Here is a 27,141-nt window from a genome sequence, read left to right on the forward strand (position 1 = left end):
TTGACATTATCTGGCCAAATCTCTATAAATCACCACGGGGCTCAGATAATATATTGGTTAATGTGATTTGAAATTTGACCTCTAGCAAGACCATATACCATACCAGTTTAACGAAGACAGTATCCTGAGTTCCTGACACAACAAAGCAATGCAACAATGGGCATCGCTCTATCCAATGAATGCATAGCACAGGTACATGAATTGCATGCGACGAAGCAATGACCCGTAGGACAATTCCTTGGTACACAAATGGGTGGCAAGTAACGGAAGCAACTTCGTAACTAGTGATGGTTATTAGTTGGCTGTCAGTTGCACTACACGTGACCAGGTAGCCCAGGGGTCTTCACCTCTCTACACATTACTGCGCGCGAAACGCATACCCCAATGAGTTCATCACCAATTTGGCAAGTACCTCAAAACAGTCTACGCGAAAACAGTAGACAATTTCCTCTTGATAATCGCAGTGCCATTCGCCACTGCGCAGCTATCATCGTGGGAGCAAGCAGATCTGATGAGTTCACCACTCTGCTTCAGTCCGTCAGGAACACGGACGTGCTCTCATTTGGATTCCTCTTGGGCACAGCAGTGATCGTACACACCATGCGGCGCCCACGGGCGGTGTATCTCATTGACTACGCTTGCTTCCGTCCCCCGAATATCTACCTTGTTCCCCATGAAACATATATATATATATATATATATATATATATATATATATATATATGAAACACCTGAAACACTTAAAAAATATATGCTTATAACATATATATATATGTGTGTGTGTGTTAGAATAATAGGCAATTTCCATGTCATTTTAATTACATAATTTAACAGCATGATGATGACATATAAAGAAATATTAATCATTGAAATCATGATATCATTTATATCCATGGTGAAAATACATGCTAGATCATGTATCATGTGAAACATATGAAAAACAGAAACATGTGAACTTGATTCATAAATCATAACAGAGAGAAACTGGCATGATATACATCTCATATTTGCAACAACCATAAGGGTACATATGAAGCAACATGACTGTAACAATAAAGCATATGCGCAGAGCATAAATTTGACAGAAACAGACATAAGACAAGTCTGAACATATGGAACAAACTGAGAGAAGATGAAACGATCATACCCTCCTGTCCGTGATTCCGAAGTCTCGAGGAAGGAGACGCCGGTGATCGGGAAGAAGACGATGTACGGAGAGACTCTTGGGCAGTCGCGTAGACGCTCCCCAAAAACCTAATTGCCGATCCCCCGTGCAAGGTCCCGAACGACAAGGGCTTCGGAGGCACCTGCCTTCTCGCTCCTCCGTGCGCGCAGAGCTACGAGATGAGGAAAGCTATCGAACAACTGAACTCGTCTCTGGAATGTGCTCTCTTTTTAACTGGAGTCACGCCCGCCTGCCTGCCTCGCCACGCCACGCCACGCCTCGCCACGCCACGCCACGCCCCGGCCCGAGCCCGAGCCCGAGCCCGGCCCGGCCGGCGGCGGCGCGCGCGCGCGTGTGGCATGCCCTTGTCCGTTTCTCAACTTCTCAAATTAGACGGATCCATTCCAATCATTTAAGTTGAGTCAACGTCCTTTTAACTTCCAATCTGGTACAAATAATAATACACACAATTACAAGCCATAGAGTTATTGATTTATTAGATATATAAATGGGCCTAGCCCATAATAAATCCAACAATCCCCACCGAACTCTAGGGTTTGTAACTGTATAGTTCCAGAATCACAATTCTTTGATATACCAGTGTTTCGATGGAGACTGTTAAGTTGAACATCCACCTAGAACAAGAGTTTCACTCAGTCACAACTGAACAATGGACTATGCCTTGAATTGACAGTTTTGTGTGAGGTGAGATTCACTCAAGTCCTTTGCTGGTACTAGGTTGCAACAAGCATCCCCGCTGTTTGAAGCATATAAGTCACACTTCTATGCCTTTCATGAGTGTTTAGGGATAACTCAGGGCCCATAGACTGTGACCAGCAGTCTGACTCATATAGGTGTACTTCTCAAAAGATGTTCTGTAGGACAACATCTCATCTTTATAAGACTCTCGAAATACATTAAGGTAAACACCATCCTGCCTTACAGAAAGAAAGATATGCATCAGAGATAGGTTCATAGGGAACTTTCCTCTCAATCTACTTATAGCTTGTTTCACCACTCTACTTCACGGGATCTCCGATCACATAGAGCAGGTTACCACTACAGTAGACTTTCACGTGGGTCTCATACCCATCTCTCTCGATGCACTTTCTATCACATTTCGTGACAGTCCCTTAGTGAATTGATCTGCCAGATTATTCGACATGTGGACATAGTCCAACGTTATAACTCCGGAGGTTTTCAACTTTCTGACAGTCTTTAATCTTCTTTTAACATGCCTTGTGGACTTCATGTTATTCCTGGAACTGTTGACCTTTGTAATCACAGTCTGGTTGTCACAGTTCATTGAAATAGCCGGTATCGGTTTTTCAACTACCGGTAGATCCAACAGGAAATCACGAAGCCACTCGGCCTCAGCTCTAGCAGTGTCCAATGCAGTGAGTTCTGCTTCCATTGTAGACTTTGTTAAGATAGTCTGCTTGCAAGACTTCCAGGAAACAGCGCCACCTGCAAGCAAAAACACATATCCGCTCGTGGCATACAGCTCATCAGCATCAGAAATCCAGTTGGCATCACAATAGCCTTCTAGCACTTTTGGATGTCCAGTATAATGAATACCATAAGTCATAGTACCTTTCAGATAACGCAGCACTCTCTCAAGAGCACGCCAGTGATCATCTCCCGGGTTTGACACAAACCGGCTCAGCTTGCTCACAGCATATGAGATGTCAGGCCTTGTCGCACTCGCAAGGTACATGAGTGAGCCAATGATCTGGGAGTATGTCAGTTGATCCCTTGCTATTCTTCGATTTTTCCTCAATAGCACGCTAGGATCATAAGGCGTGGGAGCAGGATCACAGTCACTAAAACCAAAGCGACTTAATACCTTTTCCACATAGTGGGACTGTAACAGAGTTACCCCACCATCACCTTCTCTAATAAGCTTGATGTTTAAAATAATATTAGCTTCTCCCAAATCTTTCATTTCAAAATTGCTCGACAGAAGTTTCTTTACTTCCATAATCACATTGAGATTTGATCCAAAGATCAGGATGTCATCAACATATCGGCACAGCATAACAGCTTCACCCCTACCATATCGATAATACACACACGTGTCAGCTTCATTCACAGAGAAACCGTTAGATGTTAAAGTATTATCAAACCTTTCATGCCATTGCTTTGGTGCTTGTTTTAGGCCATATAATGATTTTAACAACCTGCACACCTTGTTCTCTTGACCATCCGCAGTGAACCCTTCTGGCTGATCCATATAGATCTCCTCTTCTAACTCTCCATTCAGGAAAGCTGTCTTAACATCCATCTGATGAATGATAAGACCATAAGAGGCAGCCACGGCAATTAAGGTGTGAATTGTAGTCAATCGAGCAACTGGTGAATAGGTGTCAAAGAAATCTTCACCCTCTTTTTGAGTATATCCTTTGGCCACAAGCCTTGCCTTGTACCTCTCAATTATACCATCAGGCCTAAGCTTTTTCTTGAAAATCCATTTGCAACCTATAGGTTGACAACCATAAGGACGGTCAACGACCTCCCAAGTTCTATTAGACATAATAGAATCCATCTTACTCCTTATTGCTTCCTTCCACAAGTCAGCATCAGGAGAAGAATATGCCTCTCTAATGGTGGTTGGTATGTCTTCCATAAGGTACACTAAATAGTCATCACCAAAGGATTTTGCAACCCTCTGTCTCTTGCTCTTTCGAGTGACTATAGTGTCATCTTCCTCAGGGATGTGCACATGAGAATCTTCAGCATGATCTGTTGGAATAGACAGTTCGTGTTTATGGGGAATTATAGTCTCATGACTTGTTTCACTAGGTGTATTCTTCATTGGAAATTCATTCTCAAAGAATGTAGCGTCTCTAGATTCCATGATTGTATCAACATACATATCAGGAACTTCAGATTTTATAATTAAGAACCTATAACCAACGCTGTGAAATGCATAACCAAGGAAAATACAATCAACAGTTTTAGGCCCAAGTTTACGCTTTTTGTTGATTGGCACGTTTACTTTGGCCAAGCAACCCCAAGTGCGCAAATATGAGAGATTTAATCTTCTCTTTTCCCATTCCTCAAATGGTGTGATCTCTTTGTTCTTTGTTGGAACTCTGTTCAGGACATGACATGCTATCAAAATCGCCTCACCCCACCATTCCTTGGATAATCCCGCTGTACTCAACATGGCATTCACTAACTCTGTTAGAGTGCGGTTTTTCCTTTCAGCAATCCCATTGGATTGTGGTGAGAATGGCGGTGTCCTCTCATGAACAATACCATGTTCCACACAAAACTCATCGAAGACATTAGAGAAATATTCTCCACCTCTATCGGACCTTAATCGCTTTATTTTCCTCTCAAGTTGGTTCTCAACTTCAGCTATATAAGTCTTAAAATAATTAAACGGTTCATCTTTTGTTTTTAAGAGATACACATAGCAAAACCTGGTGGAGTCATCTATAAACGTGATGAAGTATCTTTTATTGCCTTTAGTCAAAATTCCATTCATTTCGCACAAATCAGAATGGACAAGTTCTAGAGGTGTTAAATTCCTCGCCTCAGCAGCCTTGTGAGGCTTGCGGGGTTGTTTTGATTCAACACATACATGGCACTTAGACTTTTTGACCAAATTGAATTTAGGAATTAAATTTAGATTTGCTAACCGCATAAGATAGCCAAAACTTGCATGACAGAAACGTGAATGCCATAAATCCGACTCATCAGAAATATTAACACAATTCACCATTTTATTACACACATCATGCAGTGATAAGCGGAACAAGCCTCCGCAATCATATCCTTTACCAACAAAGGAACCATGTTTCGACACAACACATTTATTCGACTCTAGAACAATTTTGTAGCCATCTCAACATAGCATAGACGCACTAACAAGATTCTTCTTGATGGAGGGCACATGTTGCACGCTCTTCAATGGCACCATCTTTCCTGAAGTAAACTTCAGAATGACCGTACCAACACCAAGAACATGAGCACGCGACCCATTTCCCATCAACAAGGCGCCAGACCTCTCGACCTGGTAGGAAGAAAACAGAGAAACATCAGCACACACATGAATATTTGCACCACTATCCATCCACCACTCAGGTGAATTACATACTGAAAGAACAAATGGTAAAGAATTACCATACCCAGTTGCTCCTTCTCCAGTATCAGTAGTGACAACATTTGCTGATTTCTTTTCCTGCTTGAACTTGCGCTCAGGACACTCACTTGCCCAGTGCTGTTCACTGCCACAAACAAAGCAGCCTCCATCTCTCTTGTTGTTGTTCTTCTTTTTAAACTATGCTGTTTGAACAGGCTTAGTTGTGTTCTCTTGCTTGTTCTGGTTTTTCTTCTTTTTATACTTGCGGAATCCAGAGTTTCTCTTCTATACCACATTAGCAGTAGAGGTCTCAACATTCTTTCCATTGTCCTTTGCTCTCGCTCTCTCCTCAACATCAAGAGTACCAATGAGCTCTTCAACATTGAACTCCTGTCTCTTATGTTTGAGTGAGGTAGCAAAGTCCTTCCAAGAAGGTGGTAACTTGGCGATTATACCGCCAACCACAAACTTGTCAGGTAAGACACATGGAAAGAGCTCAAGTTCCTTAGCTAGTGCCTGAATCTCATGAGCCTGTTCCACTACAGATCGGTTCTCAACCATCTTGTAGTCATACAGCTGTTCCATGAGATACAGCTCGCTACCAGCATCGGTAACTCCAAACTTTCCCACAAGTGCATCCCACAGCTCTTTCCCTGTAGGAAGGATGATATAGCTTTTCTGGAATTTTGGATCAAGTGCGCTAATCACTGCACCTCGAAAGAGGTTGTCATCAGCCTTAAACTTAGCCTCATCCTCAGGAGGCAAGTTAGCAGGTTTGCCATCAGAGATATGATAACATGACATTTCAGTGAGCCACAATTCCATCTTAGCTTTCCAAACCAAGAAGTTTTTACCATCAAAAGGATCAGGCTTTAACACAGCAGCAAAACCTCTGATAGAAAAATGCCTATAATTAGGTTTTTGGATTGTTAGAATAATAGGCAATTTCCATGTCATTTTAATTCCATAATTTAACAGCATGATGATGACATATAAAGAAATATTAATCATTGAAATCATGATATCGTTTATATCCATGGTGAAAATACATGCTAGATCATGTATCATGTGAAACATATGAAAAACAGAAACATGTGAACTTGATTCATAAATCATAACAGAGAGAAACTGGCATGATATACATCTCATATTTGCAACAACCATAAGGGTACATATGAAGCAACATGACTGTAACAATAAAGCATATGTGCAGAGCATAAATTTGACAGAAACAGACATAAGACAAGTCTGAACATATGGAACAAACTGAGAGAAGATGAAACGATCATACCCTCCTGTTCGTGATTCCGAAGTCGGCATGCTGTACTCGAGGAAGGAGACGCCGGTGATCGGAAAGAAGACGATGTACGGAGAGACTCTTGGGCAGTCGCGTAGACGCTCCCCAAAAACCTAATTGCCGATCCCTCGTGCAAGGTCCCGAACGACAAGGGCTTCGGAGGCACCTGCCTTCTCGCTCCTCCGTGCGCGCAGAGTTACGAGATGAGGAAAGCTATCGAACAACTGAACTCGTTTCTGGAATGTGCTCTCTCTTTTAACTGGAGTTGGAAGAAAATAACAAGGGAAGCCGAGAAGCCTCGGAGGCATGCGCCGGGAAGACCGAGAGACTCAGGGAGATCAAGCGTCAGGTCGAGTGGGTGCTAAAAATTAACACACCACACCACGCCCGCCTACCTCGCCACACCACGCCACGCCCTGGCCCGGCCCGAGCCCGAGCCCGGCCCGGCCGGCGGCGGCGGCGGCACGCACGCGCGCGTGTGGCACGCCCTTGTCCGTTTCTCAACTTCTCAAATTAGACGGATCCATTCCAATCATTTAAGTTGAGTCAACGTCCTTTTAACTTCCAATCCGGTACAAATAATAATACACACAATTACAAGCCATAGAGTTATTGATTTATTAGATATATAAATGGGCCTAGCCCATAATAAATCCAACAATATATATATATATATAACATCCAGGTCTACTTTTACAACATCTAGATAAAACACTTACAACATACGTCTGGAAACAGATAAAACATTTAGAATATACACTTGAAACATACATGTATAGCCATTACAACATATGCAACATCCCAATCTACTCTTACAACATCGATATACAATGCTTGCAACATACCTCTGAAATATGTGAAACACTTAAAACATACCCTTACAATATGCGCTTTCAGTGTAGCATCTATTTACTGCTTGGACGAATGGAGGCTCGTCGACACGGAGCTCGCCGCTCCGGTGGAGAAAGGTCGTGGTGGGTCGCTCCGGTGGACAAGGTGGACCGCGCGTTGGAGAAGGCCGTGAGGCGGAGTGGGCCGCGTGCTGGAGAAGGCCACGACGGGTTGCTTCAGTGGATGAGGTAGGGCTAAGGCTAGACGAAAAACTCGAAGCTCATTAGCTCGCTCGGCTCGTGGCTAGCTCGACTCGACTCAGCTCGGCTCGTTATGATAATGAGCCGAGCCGAGCCAAGATTTTAGCTCGTTAGCTATAACGAGCCAACTCGAGCCAGCTCGCGAGCCACTTGCGAGCTAAATGAGCCAAGCTTCCAGAAAAAAAAAGTATCAGAACTTATATTAGTTTTGTATTACTTTATGTCTTGCACTTTACAATTGACTGGTAACTGGTCTAGACCCTATAAATTGACTGGTAACTAATCTAGATGCATTTCTTTTATATTATTATTATTCTCAAACTTTAGATAGATATAAATATTATATTTTGTGTATTTTTTATACCTGGCTCGCGAGCTTAACGAGCCAAGCCGAGCTGGCTTTCTGGCTCATTAGGATAACGAGCCGAGCCGAGCTAGCTCGTTATCTTAACGAGCCGAGCCGAGCCAGCTCGTTATCCAGCCTTAGGTAGGCCGCGGCAATGACGATGATGCAGAGGGCGGGTGGGGGCTAGAGCAAGAAGCTTGGATGGGAGGGGATCTATGGCAGCCTGGATTTCGTGCCGCCCAGCACGGGCACAAGTGGGACTCCGTGACGGGAGGCGGAGGGGCGGACGACGCGGTGAACATAACGACGGGCGGACTGGGAAAGTTTCAGCCGCAAAGATAGGGGAGTAGGGGAGCGGCCGGTTGCCTGTTGGGCCGGTGCGCTGCGCAGGCCTAGGGAGACAGCGTCCGGCTGTCCGGATGCCCTGGAAGCATTTCCGTATAATAAATGGTGGATACTCCAACAGCTAACATGCTGTTCGATCAACACATAGCAGAGATAATTGACATGCATGTAACAGCTACCATTATAGTATATCTACAAAGTTACAACATATAATAATGTATGTATGCAAAGAAAAGTATTGGTATGACTTACATGTTGTAAACCTAGAATTTAGGCACATTAGCATGTACTTTTGCACCCAATAACTTATTTGTCAATATACTGCTACGCAGAGAGGAAACTATCCTCCACTAATGCAGAAATATTTTTTTTCAGACGTTACCAATTTCTAACAGAGACGGACGACATAGGAAACCGTCTGTAACCTTGATGGCGAACACTGTAGCTAACGAGTCGCTACTTAAAATTAATTTTTAGGGGCAGTTCCGTTAAGAAAACTAGCCCTAGAGATGTATCCTGAAAATAGGATTTTCAAGAATGGACGTCTTTACCGAACCGTCTCTAGAAGAATCAGATTATCACAGACGGTTTTGTTACGAGAACCAAAATCTGAATTATATTCAGGATGGTGCTTAGTCACCCGGCACTAAAAAAACAACCCCCTAATAATACCCTTCTTCCTCCTCATGACTATAGATGGTCATGCGTGACTGTTGTTGTTCACACCATTGTAGAGTTCACTTGGAGACGAGAAATTGCAGAAAAAGATTTGGAGGTTTTGTCCATTAAACCTTCAAAGGAGTTCGGTTTGAGAGCTGAGTTTATGCCATCCCTAAAATCTTTTCAAATTTTGCCAATACATTTCGTTCACTAATTTTTATTGTCATGTAGATCTAGATCTAGAGACATGATGTTTGATTTTTTTATTTTTCTACCAATTTATGCTGATTTTTTTGCCAAACTTATTTGGCTCACGTCATGTTGTAGACGCTTTCATTGGGAAGCAATACAGCAGGAAGAAGGCGCCAGCCTCTAGTGGCTAGTTTTAGGCCATAGTTATCTTTTTCTATAAGTTAGGATCTGGGAGCCAGTTTGTTAGTGAGTTTGTTAGGTCCAGCCGGCCATTGGGGGATATAACAATGGGCCGGCTGATTAGGGAGGATAAGCAGAGAATAGATCATCACGTTCGGAGCCTCCCAGGGAGGGCGAACCTGCTCTACCGCTGCTGATCTCTAGGTTTAGCCATTCCAGATTACTAGTTCATCAATAAAGCTCTTCCAGATTACTGGCTCTATCATCTGGTATCAGAGACCTCTCGATCCTCTCGCCTGTCATGGGTGACGAACTCAAGACCACTCTGGATGCCATCCTCGCCGATCTCTCCTCCATCAAGAACGAGGTGACGACAATCAAGGGCGACCAGAGCCGTCTCAACGTTGCCGTCAATCGACTGCAATCGGACTACCACTCCGCCGGCGGCTCCCACAGTGGCAAGGACACGGAGCATGGCGCCCCTCCCCCACCACCCCCACGCGAGCATGGGAAGCACAAGCTCCGGTTTCGGCGCTACGACGGCAGCACCGATCCGGTCACATGGCTTCACAAGGCGGAGCAGTTCTTCCACGCCGATCGCACGGCGGACGACGAGCACGTGTGGCTCGCCTCCTTCTACATGGAAGGCGCTGCCCAGGACTGGTACTACCGCCTAGAGCAGAACCACGGCGCTCCAACGTGGCCGGATTTCGTCGACAAGATACAGCGGGCGTTCGGGACGTCGGCGCGCAGCAACCCGCTCGGCGCCCTCATGAAGCTCCACCGCATAGGGACGGTCGAGGAGTACAAGGCGCAGTTCTTGCCCATGCTCGCGCGCTACAGGCTGCTTCAGGAGCAGGACCAAATCGACATCTTCACCGGCGGCCTCCGCAATACGCTATAGACGGACGTCGAGCTCCAACATCCGGCCACGCTCGATGACGCCATGGCCCTCGCGTGGGCTTTCGAACGGCGCCTGGAGTTGGACGAGGACAAGGACTCCTCTACGAGCTGCGCCCCCACCCGCACCAACCCCCTGATTCGGCCGCGTGCCCTGCCCGCGACTTCCGCACCGCACACGCCTCCTCCCATGGCCAAAACTGTGCCGCCGATGCCGCCGGCTCCAACCAAAGGCCCACCTCCAGCAGGCCCGCGCTTCAAGCGACTGACACCACAAGAGATGGCCCAACGCAGAGTAGAGGGCCTCTGCTTCAACTGTCCGGAAAAATTCACGAAGGACCATGCCTGCATGAAGAAGGGCCTGTACCTGATGGAGCTCGATGATGATACACCAGTTGAGGACGCTGCGGTGGAGGAGTCTTCCCCTACCGACGACGTCGAGATCTCCATCCACGCCCTCACTGGCATCAAGACGGCGAACACCATGCACCTGGCCACATCCGTCGCAGGCACATCCCTCCGGGCTCTGGTGGACTCGGGATCCACTCACTCCTTCATCGCCATGGATACTGCATGACGCCTCGGCCTCCAGCCCGCTCCGTGCCCCGGCCTCACCGTGGGCGTTGCCAACGGGGAACGTGTCCCATCTGTCGGGGTCTGCGCCGCTGTCCCCGTCACCATTGGCACCGAGGAGTTCTACATCGACCTCTTCGTCTTGCCCCTTCCCGACTACGAGCTCATGTTGGGCTGCCACTGGCTCCGGTCCCTGGGCCCCATTCTCTGGGACCTCGCCCGCCAGACCATGGCGTTCTGGCGCTGGGATCGCCGCATTCGCTGGACTGGTGTCACAGCCCCTAGGGGCCCTACTCTCCACGCCGCCGAGCGCCTGGACCTCCTCCAACTACTCCTGGCTGAGTTCGGCGGCATCTTCGACACGCCATCGTCACTGCCTCCAGTTCGTGCCTGCGATCATCAGATTCATCTCCTACTAGGCACGGCCCCGATCGCAGTACGGCCCTACCGCTACCCCCAGCTGCTCAAAGATGAGCTGGAGAGGCAGTGCGCCGACATGCTCCAGCAGGGCCTCATCTGCCTAAGCACCTCGGCGTTCTCATCGCCTGTCCTCCTCGTGCGCAAGAAGGACAACTCATGGAGGTTCTGCATCGACTATCGCGCACTCAATGCAAAAACAGTGCACGACGTTTTCCCCATTCCCGTCGTCGACGAACTTCTAGACGAACTCCGCGGTGCCACCTACTTCACCAAGCTCGATCTTCGCAGCGGATATCACCAAGTCTGCATGCACGCCGATGACATCCACAAGACGGCGTTCCGAACTCATCATGGGCATTTTTAGTTCTTGGTAATGGCCTTCGGCTTGACCAATGCCCCGGCGATGTTCCAGTCCCTTATGAACGAGGTTCTTCACCACTTTGTGCTCGTGTTCTTTGATGATATTCTCATCTACAGCACGTCGTTCGCTGCACACCTGCAACACATCCGTGCTGTCCTCTCCACACTGTGCGCCCATAGCCTATTCCTGAAGCGCTCCAAGTGCTCATTCGTGGAGCGTCGGGTGGAGTACCTAGGCCACTTCATCTCCGAGGCAGGGGTGGCCATGGACCCGGCCAAGATTGAAGCGGTGCAGAGCTGGCCCAGGCCATGAACCCTCTGCACGCTGCGGGGCTTCCTCGGCCTCACGGGCTACTACCGACGTTTCATCCACAACTACGGAGTCATCGCAGCCCCGCTCACGGCCCTCTTGAAGCGGGATGCTTTTCGCTGGAATGACGTCGCCGCCGCCGCCGCCTTCGACGTGCTCAAGTCAGCACTGACCTCCAGTCCGGTGCTGCAGCTTCCCGACTTCACGGCGCCCTTCGTCATCGACTGCGACACCTCGGGCTCTGGTTTTGGCATTGTCCTCCACCAGAGCACAGGACCGATCGTGTTCTTCAGCCGCGCCGTGGCGCCACAACATGCCAAGTTGGCTGCCTACGAGCGCGAGCTCATCGGATTGGTGAAGGCCATGCGGCACTGGCGGCCGTATGTTTGGGCACGACCATTCACGATCCGCACCGACCACTTCGCCCTCAAGTTCCTCTTGGACCAGCGCCTCTCCACCATCCCGCAGCACACATGGGTCAGCAAGCTATTTGGCTATGATTTCAAGGTGGAGTACAAGCTCGGCCGGCAAAACGCGGCTGTTGATGCCCTGTCACGCCATGATGAGGACACCGCGGTACTGACAGCCTACGCACTCTCCTGGCCGGACTTCGATCTATTCCATGAGTTATGAGCGGAGGCCGAGACACTGCCGGATATCATCGCCAAGCGCCAAGAAATTGACCAGGGCCTTGCTGGGGCGAACTGGACGTCCATCGATGGCTTCGTCCTGCATCGTGGCCGCATCTTCATCCCCGACACGTCGGCTCTGTGGCCCCAAATCCTCGCCACAGCTCACGGCGCCGGCCATGAAGGCGTACAGAAGACGCTGCACCGCCTGCGCGCCTCCTTCTACAGCCCGCATGCCAGCCGCCTTGTCCGCGACTTCGTGCAGGGCTGCACCGTCTATCAGCGTAACAAGACGGAGCATCTCCATCCAGCCGGCCTGCTGCAGCCGCTGGACGTTCCCCACACCGTCTGGGCCGACATCGCCATGGATTTTGTTGAAGGCTTTCCCAAGGTCGGAGGCAAATCGGTGGTTCTCACGGTGGTTGATTGCTTCTCCAAGTATGCACATTTCATCGCCCTCGGCCACCCCTACAGCGCCACCTCTATTGCCCAGGCGTTCTTCGACCAGATTGTGCGACTCCACGGGCTGCCATGCTCCATCGTCAGCGACAGGGACCCGGTCTTTACCAGCGCCTTCTGGACCGAGCTCTTTCGCCTGTTTGGCGTCACGCTGCGCCTCAGCTCTGCCTTCCACCCCCAAACTGATGGTCAGTCAGAGGTCACCAACCGTATTCTCGGCGTCTACCTTCGCTACCTCGCCGACGATCGTCCGCGGAGCTAGCTGCGGTGGCTGCCCTGGGCAGAGTTCTGCTATAATTCATCCTTCCAGACAGCATTGAGGGCAACTCCGTTTGAAGTGGTGTATGGTCGACCACCGCCCACTCTGGCTTCCTATCAGCCAGGTCTCTCAAAGGTGGCTGCACTGGACAAGCAGCTGACGGCCAGGGATGAGTTCCTGGCTGTTGTCCGGGAACGGCTCCTCCAAGCCCAGAGTATCATGAAGCCGAGCCATGACTCGGCACACCGGGATGTGTCTTTCAGTGTGGGCGATTGGGTGTGGCTCCGACTTCACCAGCGCGCTGCGACAACTATCCAGGTCCAGCCAAAATGCCAAGCTCGTGCCCCGCTACTTCGGCCCCTTCCAGGTGCTCGAGCGCATTGGCTCGGTGGCCTACCGCCTCTAGCTCCCGGCTAAGGCGCGCATCCACAATGTGTTCCACGTGGTGTTCCTGAAGAAGTTCCATGGCAACACTCCTGCAGACATTGTTCCACTACCTACAGTTGTCCATGGCCATGCTGTTCCGGAGCCCAGTCACATTGCCCGCGCTCGCCTCAACCATGGTGTGTGGGAAGTTTTGGTGCAATGGATCGGTCGAAGTCCAGCTGATTCAACCTGGGAGCTACTGGAAGATTTCAAGACCACCTATCCCAAATTCCAGCTCGAGGACGAGCTGTTTCGAAAGGAGGGTGGAAGTGTTGTAGACGCTTTCATTGGGAAGCAATACAGCAGGAAGAAGGCGCCAGCCTCTAGTGGCTAGTTTTAGGCCATAGTTATCTTTTCCTATAAGTTAGGATCTGGGAGCCAGTTTGTTAGTGAGTTTGTTAGGTCCCAGCCGGCCATTGGGGGATATAACAATGGGCCGGCTGATTAGGGAGGATAAGCAGAGAATAGAGCATCACGTTTGGAGCCTCCCAGGGAGGGCGAACCTGCTCTACCGCTGCTGATCTCTAGGTTTAGCCATTCCAAATTACTAGTTCATCAATAAAGCTCTTCCAGATTACTGGCTCTATCACGTCAACTCTAGTTACTTTATATATTTGTTTTGTCATTTTTGGTTCACAGCTTTTCTTTAGATCATTTTTTAAGCATATGTATTATATGATGGATCTTCGAAGCACAAATTTCCTAGTCGCAGCATATTTTTACACCCTTTAACAACTCATCTATGAGTACTTAGCTATCATCATTTGTATTTTCTCGCTCTGTCCCTGCTTACATGATTACATTACATACTTACCCGCCGAAGTACGATTTTTTCTTTCAAAACAAGGCCACCGTCACTTGGTCAGTCATCACTCAGAGAAACAAACATTAGATAGACAAAAGCCCTGTAGGTGGTAGCACAAGCGTTGAAGCATGCACAAGGCAGTCAATCTGCACAGGAGGCGTCCCTTCAACCATCCAACAATCAACCAATTGAGATGTCAGATGTCCTCGTGACAACAGCAAAAGATTGAAATTCACGAGCAAATCTCTGAAAGGATCGTGATCTAGAGGCAAACTTGCTTAACATGTACTCCTAAAGATATTATATTACAAAATCGGAAGCAAACGTGCAAAATTTCTTGGAACAAGTTAAACCGTTGGTCAGAACCGTGTAAAGAGGTTCAATCAGTCAAGGGATTCGCAGTCGGTTCAGGTAGTCAGAAGACTCAGAACTCCGGTATAGGTGTAGACAGAATGGTGGGAACTGGAAACTAATTCGAACAGGGAGACCAAAGATGTAAAACTACAGTGTTTTCTTCATGTAAAAACAAATCTGAAGAACTGGGCTAGAATTCTCGGTAAAAACAAATCTGAAGATCTTTTGGAACTGGAGTTGGAGCTTCATCTTCTTCTCCATAGTCAAAAATTCCCTGGAAGGATTCCTTTGACACTGGTATTGCTCTGACTCCCTTTCTTTGGCATTTGATCCATCCTAACAGATGATTTATCAGTGCTTGCTCCTATGGTCTTTGGTTGAATAACAGCAACTTCACGGCGCATAGACCTTCCCTCAGAACCAGTATCTAGAAATCAAAGATGTTATATCAATGCATTGATGTTCACAAAACTGTTGAGTTTACTAAGGGCCCTAACAAATAGCCATTTTACAGGAAGAAAGCGTAGAAAGCTATACAGGAAACACATCTGCATTAGATATTTGACATAACAAATGTACAGAAAAAAACAGAATAACTAACATTATACTTAGACATTGTAGGTAAAGATTCTAAACAACTTCATGGTGTATTAAAATCCTACACCGTGTTTCATTTAACAGTTAACACAGTGGCAGACTGATAGGTTTAATGATTTGTCAGGTACAGCTAGGAAGAACAATAGGACATTACAGTTTATTGGCAGTTGTAGATTTAAATAAGAGAACATGAAAATGACAATTTAATACAGATGGTTCATTTGAAAATACAATTGAAATAGACTAGAATGCACAACTCTACAGAAATGAAGGGCGGGCCTAGTGCAAGCGGTAGAGTCTTACCGCTTGTGACCGGAAGGTCTCGGGTTCGAGTCGCGGTCTCCTCGCATTGTACAGGCGAGGGTAAGGCTTGCCACTGACACCCTTCCCTAGACCCCGCACAGAGCGGGAGCTCTCTGCACTGGGTACGCACAACTCTACAGAAATATGGTATCTGAGAGCAATGCCGTGGGGGCAATCTTTTCCCCTACAACCCGAGTTTTTTTTTAACATGGTATCTGAGCAAGTGTACATAGAGGTGACAAAAAAATAATGGAAGGCAAACACTGGACAAGTGGCAGAATAAAAGGAGGAATCAAATGTAAACTCAAAAGCAAAATAACAAACGTTTATTTCCATGATAATGATAATCTATCAGACATACATAACAGCAGCATGACATGTAAAATAATATACGCAAATGCCTCTAGAGCAATACTACAGACCCAGTTGATTTTACACTATCTGGAGCAAGGGAGGTCATTAGGTATTCTCACCATCACTTTGCCTTTTAGTTCCCTGATTATCAAAAAAATTGGTAGGTAGTGTGGAAGATTTTTGTTTCTCAATGACTCCAATGGTTGCTCTTGCTTGGCACTGTTGCCTCTAGATCTTGCACCTGTTGCAGCCTTAGCAGCGGCGGCTTTTGCCTTAAATCAGAATACAAGCTCAGTTCAGAAGTAATAAAAAAAAGGCACCTTCAACTTCAAGAGCAAATACACTTTGAATGCAGTATATCAACATGATTTCATAAACAATAAGCCTATTCTTGGAGCAATTAAGTATACTTAACTAATTATGTCAACATAAAAATCATGTCCATGCAGTTCTGGTCAAATGTACGCTATCTGATAATAAACAGAAACTAAATTTGAAAATTGTCGCGGGGCGGGGAGGCGGGGGATATAATGGTTTACAAGAATGCTAGAAGTGTTTCGGATCCAACAAACAAAAATAATCATAACAACAACAAAAAAGGGCAGACCCAGTGCTGGAGGCACCCACATGAGTGGGGTCTGGGGAAGGGAAAAACCGAGGCAAGCCTTCCCCCCGCAAAATCTGCGGAGAGGCTGCTTCGAACCCGTGACCTGGTGACTCAGTGAGATAGCTCTCACCACTGCACCAGGCCTGCATCAAATATGTATTTATCTAACACTGTTCAGTTTCATATGGAACAAGCAAAACAAGCAGCGAAAACAACCATGTATGGTTTTGTTACATAGTTCTTTGCCTAATCTTTTTTAAAAATGAAGCAATGGAGAAGACTTAGTTTTATGGGAATATGGTGTTTCTACACCTACTACAAGGTGCAATTGTGATTTTACTCTGTGATTTTGCCCTCAAGATTTTGAATTGAAGCAGTTGTTTGCCCCTGGTTTGTGACGGTGTTAGTGTTGGTGGATTAAAAGACGAAAAACATAAAAACAAAATATGCCCACACACGAAAAGACAAAACTACCCTCACCTTCACATTCCCCACACCGTACCTCCCTACCCTTTCACTTTGCCCAAATCAAGAGTCAAACCCTAGCTGCGGCCGCCAGGCGGTGGGCGTACGTACAGCAATGTGGTGGCAGTCGGAGGCCGGCAGGGCGCGTGCGGTTTGCAGCTTGGCTGCGCAGGTGCAGGCGGCCGGCGGCGTGGGCCTGGGCGACTACGGTCTGCTGCGTGGGCGTGTCCGGCGGCGTGACGAAATCGAAGGTGATGCGGCGTGAGCGATGCGATGAGCGCAGAGAACGGAGGAGTAGATGGGCCTGGGCCACCCGGCCATGGAGGAGCGAAGGCAGTGGAACCAAGGTAGACAGAAGCTCCCCCACAAACTTGTTCAAGAGAGCGACATGGAAAACATCGTGAATGCGCGCCTTGGGGGGGAAGGCGCAAGCAGTAGGCTACTGCCCCAATACGCTCAATCACCTGATATGGTCCGAAGAAATGAGGCCCGAGCTTGGATGGCGAAGCAGTAGTGATGCCAACAGCCGTGCGGTGGTGGAGACACAGCAACACCCAATCACCCACAGCATACTCGACTAGGCGGCATTTCTTATCTTGATGCTCCATCACGTCCTGGGCCAAACACAGCCAATCCCGGATCTCAGCCAAGAATTCATCACGGTCACGAAGCTGCCGATCCACCGCAGCCACCCGGGCCGAACCAGGAAGGTAACACGCCAAAGGTGGCGGCGGTCTGCCATAGACCACCTCAAAAGGAGTGGCACAAAGAGCAGATTGGAAGGAAGTATTGTAACTGAACTCTGCCCATGGTAACCACTAGAGCCAAGAACGCAGCCGACCACCAGCCAAGCAGCGCAAGTACATCACGATGATGCGGTCGGTCACCTCCGACTGCCGATCAGTCTACGGATGAAATGACAAACTGCACAGCAACCAGACATTGGCCAACTTAAAAAGCTCTTCCCAAAAATTGCTGGTGAACACCGTGTCGCGGTCACTAACAATGGAGCAGGGAATCCCATGGAGGCGCACAATATTGTCGAAGAAGGCACGGGCTACCGAACTCGCTGAATATGGATGACTCAAGGCGATGAAATGAGCCATCTTGGAAAACCGATCCACCACAGTGAGGACCACCGACTTCCCGCCGACTCGCGGAAATCCTTCAACGAAATTCATGGCGATGTCGCTCCACACATATTCTGGAACGGGCAAAGGCTGCAGCAACCCAGCCGGATGTAAATGCTCTATATTGTTCCGTTGACAAACAGCACAGCCACGGACGTAGTCACGGACCAAGCGATGTGCACGAGCATTGAAGAAGGACGCCCGGAATCGGTGAAGAGTCTTCTGCGCCCCCTCATGGCTGCCATGTGCCTCCTGCAGCAGACACGGCCACAACACTGAGGCGTCTGGAACAAAAAGGCGCCCCCGGTACATCAGCATGTCATCTAGCAATGCCCAGCCATCAGGTGCTGGTCTAGCTGCTATCTGTGCTCGCAGCCCCTGGGCCTGCGGATCATGCAAGTGCTCCAGTCGCAGATCATCGTAGAGGGCAAATGTTGGAGCGGAAACTGCGCGAACAGAAGGTATGTCGGAGTCGCGGCGGGACAAAGCATCAGCCACAGTATTCAACTTCCCCGCACGGTATTTGACCGTGAGATCATAACCAAAGAGCTTAGTCACCCACGTGTGCTGCGGAATCGTCATGAGGCGCTGATCAAGGATGTACTTGAAACTCCAATGATCTGTGCAGACCGTGAAAGCACGACCCCATAAATATGGCCGCCAGTGACGTACGGCTTTCACCAAGCCGATGAGCTCCCTCTCATAAGCTGGTAGCTTGGCATGATGAACTGCCACTGCTCGACTGAAGAAAGCCACGGCGCCATCTCCCTGATGAAGTACTGCGCCAAATCCAGCTCTTGAAGCATCACAATCGACAATGAAACGCTTGCTGAAGTCAGGTAGCTGCAGCAACGGAGCAGACACAAGCGGCGCCTTGAGCTGGAGGAAGGCCGCCTCTGCCTCATCGGTCCAGGAGAAGGCCTCCCGCTTGAGGAGGGCTGCAAGTGGCGCAGCCACACCACCCTATCCGGCGATGAACTTGCGCTAGTAGCCGGTAACCCCAGAAAACCGCTAAGGGCCCGCGACAAACGGGGACGCGACCAGGCCTCCACCGCAACCACCTTGTTGCTATCCATGGAGACCCCATCAGCCGATACGATATGGCCAAGGTACGCGACCGACGGCTCACTGAAGAAACACTTGGAGCGCTTGGCGAAGAGGTGGTGATCACGGAGTTGCTGCAGCACAGTTCGTACATGCTGTAAATGTTCAGCCCACGTGGGACTGAATATTAGTATATCATAAAAAAAAACAAGTGCGAAGCGCCGGAGGAAGGGCTTCAACACATCATTCATCAAAGCCTGAAACGTCGCCGGCGCGTTGGTCAAGCCGAATGGCATGACCAAGAACTCGAAGTGGCCACGATGCATACGGAACGCGGTCTTGGCGATGTCCTCCGAGTGCATGCGCACCTGATGATACCCGCTGCGAAGATCAATCTTGGTGAAGAAGTGGGCACCTTTGAGCTCGTCGAGAAGCTTGTCAACGATCAGGATAGGAAACTTGTCCTTGCCGGTGCAGTCGTTGAGCGTGCGGTAGTCGACACAAAAGCGCCAAGTGTCGTCCGGCTTGTGGACTAGGAGCACCGAGGAGGAAAAAGGCGATGTCGACTCCCGAATGATCCCCTGGGCTAGCATGTCATCGCACTGGCGCTCAATTTCATCTTTGAGCAGCTGCGGATACTGGTACAGCCGCACCGCCACTGGAGGAGAGCCCGGCAACAAGTGGATGCGGTGATCATGGCGGTGAACCGGGGGTAGACCGTGGGGCTCGTTGAAGATGTCCTTGTAGGACAGCAGCAACTCGTCCAGAACTGTGCGGGGGTCGGCCATGGTGTTGACAGCCGTGCCACGCCAGTGATGGGCGCGACCATTGAACCAAAAGGCCATCGAAAGGGCGTCGAAGTCCCAAACGATGGGCCCCAAGGTCTGTAGCCACTGGACACCAAGGACGAGGTCGAACCCACCTAAGTCGAGGGCGAAGCAGTCGACGGAGAAGCGTAAGTCGTGGGTGAGTACGTCCGTGGCGAGGCATACGCCAGGGCTGCGCACTCGATTGCAGTTGGCCACCATCACCGACAGCCTAGCACGCTCGGTGACCAACAGTCCCCAAACGAGCAGCCACCGCTGAGTGAATGAAGTTGTGCGTGGAGCCCGTGTCAACCAAAGCCCTGAGCTGAATACCATAGATCACCACCTGCGGCATCATGGAATTAGCAGGCCCAAGGCCAGTGAGAGCATGTAAGGATATCTCCAGGTTAGTGACATCGTCGCCAAGCAGGTCTTCCTCGCCCTCCGCAAGCTCCATGAGGAAGACGCCCTTCGCGGCGCACTTGTGATCCTTGGAATAAGGCTCCGGGCAGAAATAGCGGTGCCCTTTCTGTCGCTTCTCTTGCATCTCAGTCTGCATTAGGCGACGAAAGCGAGAGCGCGGCCCTTCCTGCTTGTCGTCCTGCAGACTGGCAGCAGAGCCGAAGGCGCCGGTCGAAGCAGTGGCGCAGCGAGTAGAACACTTAGGTGCCACCGAGCTGTTGACAGTAGCTGACCCATGCCCGCGCCAAACTCATGGCCTACTGCAGATCGACGGGGTGCTGCAGCTCCACGTCGGAGGCCAGTGGCAGACCCAAGCCACTGGTGTAGAGGTCAATCTTAGTCCGCGTGGTGAGGTTGTCACAACGCGACAGCAAGGCAAGGTAGCGCCACGAATACTACTCAACAGTGCTTGTGCGTAAGCGGTCCTTGATCTCCCCGAGGGAATTGGAGCGGATGGGTGGCCTGAAGCAGAGGTTGACGAAATCGACAAAGAGGAGGTTGACGAAATCGACGAAGCGCGGCCAAGAGACCATGCCGAAGTCACGCTCCATCTGGTAATACCACTCCGCAGCGGTGCCGTCGAGATGCAGAGACGCCAACCAAACCTTCTCATCCTCTGGAACGCAATGCCCGCAAAAGTAATTGTCGCATTTGTTGAGCCAAGTCAGCGGGTCCGATTCCCCGTTGAAGTTGGGAAACGGAATCTTAGGCGGCCGGTGGGGCTCTCGGCGACCGTCTGGGGCACCGCGGAAGTGGCTGCCGCGATCGAAGGCCCGGCCTCTGTGGTCGCACTCACGGTCACCGCGGTCGTAATCTCACCCGCTGCGGTCATAGTCGCGGTCGCCGCGGTCGTCATAGTCGCGGCCGCCGCGTCCGTAGAAGACAAGATCGAAGCGCCCCTGGTCGCGACAATCATAGCGACCGTGCGAGTCCAGCTAGCGGTCCCGATCACGGATGGCGTGGTCGCGGAACTCCGCCCAGGCACGATCCCGATCGACGTCGCGCCCATCATAGTCCTCGCTGCCACCACTATTGTCATCCCCGCCGATGCGGGTGTCATCCTCACAGCCGTGGTGGCCGTCCCCGCCGCTGCCCTTGCCAGCGTCGGGCTTGCCCGTCTCCACGCGCGCGAGCCTAGCGTCGTGGGATTGAGGCGGTTGTTGATGGTGTTGAGCTGGCCCAAGATACGATCTAGTTTCGCATCCATGACCGCAGGATCGCGAGGGTGCCGGACATGGTGGTCGATGCACTCGTGGTCTTTGATGCCAAATTGATGCGGCGTGGGCGATGCAGTGAGCGTAGAGGAGAACGGAGGAGTAGATGGGACTTGGAATTGGAACGCAGAAGGTAGCGAGGAATCTCAGCGGTGGGAACTTGTCCGGTGTCGGCGGCTGAAACGCCCGACACCACCGTCAAAGGGTAAAACCCCATCCCAATACCCAGGGAGGTTTATTCCTTCTTCGATAAAGATTACAATCTCCTAAGGTGCCCTTTATAATATAGGTGCACTGCCAACAATAATAAAATCAATCTATAAAAATCCTCCCTTTCCAAAACAGTCGAGCCTAGCCATGGCTTGGGTTGGGGGCTTGTTTGGGGCGACGCATGTACTGGCGGCCCACAACAAAGGTCAGCAGTGCGTGGGCGCGGGTTGCAGCAACTAGGTATACCTCGGTCCTCGACAGGCGTCGCTGCCTCGTCGAGGAGGCCCACGTCGGATCCACAAGATCTGCACATGCCACCACAAGGACCAGCGGGTGGAACGACGGCGGCACGGATCCCGTACGGACAGTGCGGCTGCGGTGCTTTGGTCGCTCAGGCGGCAACACCATGGCTCTCAGACTCGGTCATACACTTTGCTGCAGCTAGTGTGGCGCTCGTGGCCATGGTCCTATGTCGGACATAGGGAAGAGAACGAGCCATGCCTGCGACCGTGCTGCCATGCCACTGGGCCCACACCATGGCCACTCATGCGCCGCCACCGCACGCCGCGCTGCGTACCGCCGACAATGCCCCTTGAGCCTCACGGTCTCACCACGAACCGCCGGGTGCTGCTCTTTTGCTCACCTGGCAGGCTGGCACAACTATTATTTGTCCATTTAACATGACATCAAATTTTAGATGTCCAATTTTGGCTGAATTTTAAAAATTTGGCAGATATATATGATGTCCAAATAAATTGTGTTTGTCTGAATTTTAGCATACATATGGTGTCCAAATTTTGTAAACTTTGAAAAACTTTACCCAGATTTATAATACTAAATCGAACCCATAAATTTATGTCTAATTTTGTTGCCAACATCCCTACAAAATATGTCAAAAGTTTAATTTTGAAATAAGGGTAAAATCACAACGTTCTCTAACAAAATAGGGGTGAAATCATATGGGCAATCTTGTCCATGCATCCAAAATTTAACACCGTGAACCACACTTCACGGAGTAGGGGCGGACTCTTCTTTCAGTTCGAAAACGCAGGGGTAAAATCACAAAGTTTAAAAAACGAGGGCAAAATCACCATTTCGCTTCAAAACAAGGGCACAAACGCTTAAGCCCCTAGTTTTATATAGGATAAGATTGCACAGTTATGTATTGTGTATTGCTGCAGTAAAATATTCAGTTGGGTGGTTTTCTTAACAAGCAGCCAAAAACACCAACTCTCAAGCCTAAATCAATTAACACAGGCGAGGCTTTCTTACCTCATGATGTTTCCGTGACACTTGGTGTGCAGGCCAGAGTGCTTAAGACTTTAGCGTAATATTGCATACTCTGCATGTGGGCTGGTCAAATTCGTTATACCTGCACAAGATTATGAAGCTTTAAGATGTCAATTTGATGTCTCCTAGTTCATAGTAGTATTTCTTAACTAAGATCCTCAGCAGTCCAAGTGCAATTTGAAACACATTCACAGTTTGTAGTTAAAACTCAGGGCGACTACTTGTGGTCTTTACATCTATGCTCTCAAGATCTATGACAGCATATGCAGAATAACTAAATGATGCACAGATGCAGGATACTGGTCACTGGAATCATTATTTCAAAAAAAAATGGTCACTGGAATCCATTCGAACTAAAATTTCGATATCACGTTGGGGAGAAAAACAATAGGTTAGAGAAAAACAATATGTAAGAGTCCAAACCATGATAATGCTAAGCATTAATTCAGCGAACCAAGAGTCATACTGTAATTCGGAGGTAGTGTGAATTGGTTAGAGAAAAACAACAAAAAGAAAGGCTAGTTTTTGCACATGACTAGCCAGAATTCGCGCCGGCTGTTCGTCCAAATGCCCTATGGTTACACCTTGTACAGGGACACTGAATGATCTTAGCGGCAGGCCACAAAAAGATAATCGAGAACCAAATCGAAGACACAGATCGAGAGAGAGAGAGAGAGAGAGAGAGTCGGTGGAGGACCTAATGAGCGCCGGGTCAATGCGCCGCTGCTGCTTCTCCTTGGTCTCGCGGAGCTTCGCACGGAAGATGGCCTTCCTCTGGTCCATACCAGGCCAGCAAGGCCACCCCTAGAACCCGAGCCTGCCTACTTCGCCTTCGCCAACGGATGCTGCGGCTGGCGGCCGGGTCCTTCGGTCCGCATCTAGAAGGTTTTGAGGAAGGGAAGCTATCGCCACAGGAGGAGGCGAGGGCGGGGGGAGAAACGAGCGGGTGGGGAAGCGAGATGGGCAACTGACAATAGCAAATAAAGCAGCAACAACCAACGAGATCACAGTGAGAAACCTGTTACAAATTTAAAGATAACACAAATTGCTTCAGTCAAACAAAATAAAAATTCCTATACAGCTAGTAGTTGAACACTAAAAGACATAATAACAAATTTCCTATACAGCTAGCACACCATAACCAATGAATCACAGTGCAAAATAGAGCAGCTATAAAAAAATTAGTCACTGGAAATTTCTGTTATGTCTAAATTTGTGCAAAATAGAGCAGCAAAATTCATTGACGGAATTATATGACAGGTGAATTAATCTGTATATATAGAGCAGCAAAAATAGCCACTGAAAATCAATCAAAAGCGCATCTAGATGCAAGATTTGAAAGAATTGGAAGAGAAATCCTCAGGTCACTACTACAACCAAGCTTCGATAGTGCAATATTAGTGCAGGGATCACAATAGCGAGCAGTTAATTCACCACAGAAAGTCTAGCACAGATCAAGAACATATATGCTACATACTGATTCGTGTAGGGGAAAAGGAAACCAGGATGGAGAGACGAGGCAATTAGAGGCAGGAAGAGGTCATGGTCTGACCTTGCTGACCGACTGAGAGCCCAATTGTTCTTCAAGACAGGGGCGCCAGAGTTGGTGGTCCAGAAACTAGAGTTGCTCCCGCTAGACGTCCGGTGCTGCAACAACAAAGAAGCCCCCAACCGCAGTTCAAATGCCACGGCGAGTGAAATCAAGTCAGATGAGCGCATCAATCAACAAGAGCGGAAAGGAAAAATATAAGATGACAAATTGATTGAGGATCTGAATAGGACAAATCCATGGAAAATAAATCGAAATCGTAAAAGAAAAAGAAAAGAGGCAGCACCGTACGACGGCGGAGGGGGCTGGGGCTGCTGCCAGAAGGACGGCGTGCGACAGTGCTGTTGGCTGTTGCCTGGGGGATGGTCGGCAGCGGCGTAGTGGCGTGGTGTCCCGGGGCGGCGCTGCTGGTGGCGGCTGGGTGCAGCAGTCGGCGACGACAAAAAGTTGCCGGCGTGGTGGCTCGGGCCTCGGGGCGGTGCGGGTGGCGGGCGGCGCAGGTGGCTGCCGGCTCCGCGGCCGTTGGCGCGGCTTCCGGCTCCGCGCGGGCGGCGCTGGTGCCTGGACGCAGTGACGCGGCGGGATGAGCGGCGCGAATCTGGTGGCCGTGGGTGTGGAGAACCTGGTGGAAAGCGTTTTTTTTTATCGTAGCTTAATCTCCTACGTATAAAAAGAAACATTTTTTTCCGACGTTCCAGCTTCGTCCTGTCACTCTGCCCCGTGCGATACCTCTCCCCGCCCCGTAGCCCTTTCCTCCCGCCGCCCCACGTTTCGATCCCCCTCCCCTCGCTCCGCCCTTGCGCTCGTCGCGCCTGCACCGTCGCCCTTGCCTGAGTCCCGAGATCTAGCTCTGCTTCTCATCGCGAGATCCCGCTCGCTCCCCCTCCCCCGAGCGTGCGCTCCCCCTCACGAAATCCCACTCACTCGCCCTGCGTGCACTCCCCCTCGCGAGATCCCGCCGTATGGCTGCGCCGTTATCCTCGCCGTGCACGCCCGCTCCATCGTCGCATCCAACTTTACCCATTGGCGTGTCGGCATCCAACGCTCTCGGGCAACCGGGGGTCGATTCCCATGCCCCGTGGGGGGAGGACACGGCCTGTTTACACCAAAATTTGGAAGGAGAGTCACAGAGACTCAGAAGCTCCCAGGATCATATCATCAAGGGATCAATTGCGGACGGATTAGAAATAGCTGATTCAGACACAAAATCTAGGAATCGGCTTTCTTCGGACAGCGCCAGCAGATAACGACAAGGCTACGATCAACGCCAAGACGAAAACATATTGGACTCTACAAAAAGGGAAAGATTAGACTCCAAGTTATCTTAAATGAGGAATATTTTCATTTTTATGCCAAAGTCTGTAACAAAACGTGCTTAAATAGGATTCATGTTTAAGCTTCGGGTATAAATACCAAACCCCGGCTATTGTAAGAGGTCATGGGTGAAACAATCTGCAGAAGCTTTTTTTACCCACCGGAGGCATTGTGTGGAGTTCGATGAATTGTTCTCTAAGCTAGTGTTTGGTTGAGAGACACAATGAGTTGGAATGGATCTGTCTTAGACTTTAGGAATGGGATATCCCATTATTTTATTTGGTTGAGGATGGAACTGGTCTACTTTTTGTTTGGTTTACAAACATCAAAAGTGTAACACCCTAAAATTTCAATTTTTGGAAATAGAGCTGAAATGATTTATTCGTGAATTTTTGTGCACATGAAAACATAGGAAAATAAAAATTTTCATTAATTTAAAATTTATCATAAGGTAGAAATATGTTTGTTGCATTCACGCCGGTCGCATCTCGTGTTTCTATGTGCAAAATGTGTGTTTTTTATACGTTTAGGAGACGCATATCTATCTCTAGGAATTTTTCAGCTTCTTTCTGGAATTTAATTCCTACCTCCTTCACCTTAATCTTTATGTTTAAAGTTCCCAACAATATTTTTATGAGCTCCAAATACTTTATTTGGGTTCATCATGTTCCAAAGTGTCTCTGAGAATTTTCCCCAAATTTTCGGAGGTCTCGGAGTATTTTTCGTGGCTTAAATATTAATTCTGGACTTTTCTAGAATTATTTTATCCACAAAATTAATTAATTCCAAAAATAATAAATCTCTCATTTATCCCAACGCTCAAAGCCCATGTGCAATAATCCTAATAAATCCTAAAGGCCCATGCATTTATTTACTAATGGGCTTTAATGATTATTTAGGCCCATTAGTGCAGGTGGGTGGTGCAACGTCAATTA

The 27,141-nt window shown here is 49.0% G+C and overlaps 1 pseudogene; it reads right to left on the minus strand.

Annotated features, from left to right (window-relative positions):
- Nucleotides 1-14,667: 14,667 nt before the first annotated feature.
- LOC136520064 (uncharacterized) lies at nt 14,668-25,538 on the minus strand (annotated as a pseudogene).
- Nucleotides 25,539-27,141: the final 1,603 nt, after the last annotated feature.

This window comes from Miscanthus floridulus, chromosome 18 (assembly GCF_019320115.1).
Source record: "Miscanthus floridulus cultivar M001 chromosome 18, ASM1932011v1, whole genome shotgun sequence".
In the NCBI taxonomy this organism is placed as follows: Eukaryota; Viridiplantae; Streptophyta; class Magnoliopsida; order Poales; family Poaceae; genus Miscanthus; species Miscanthus floridulus.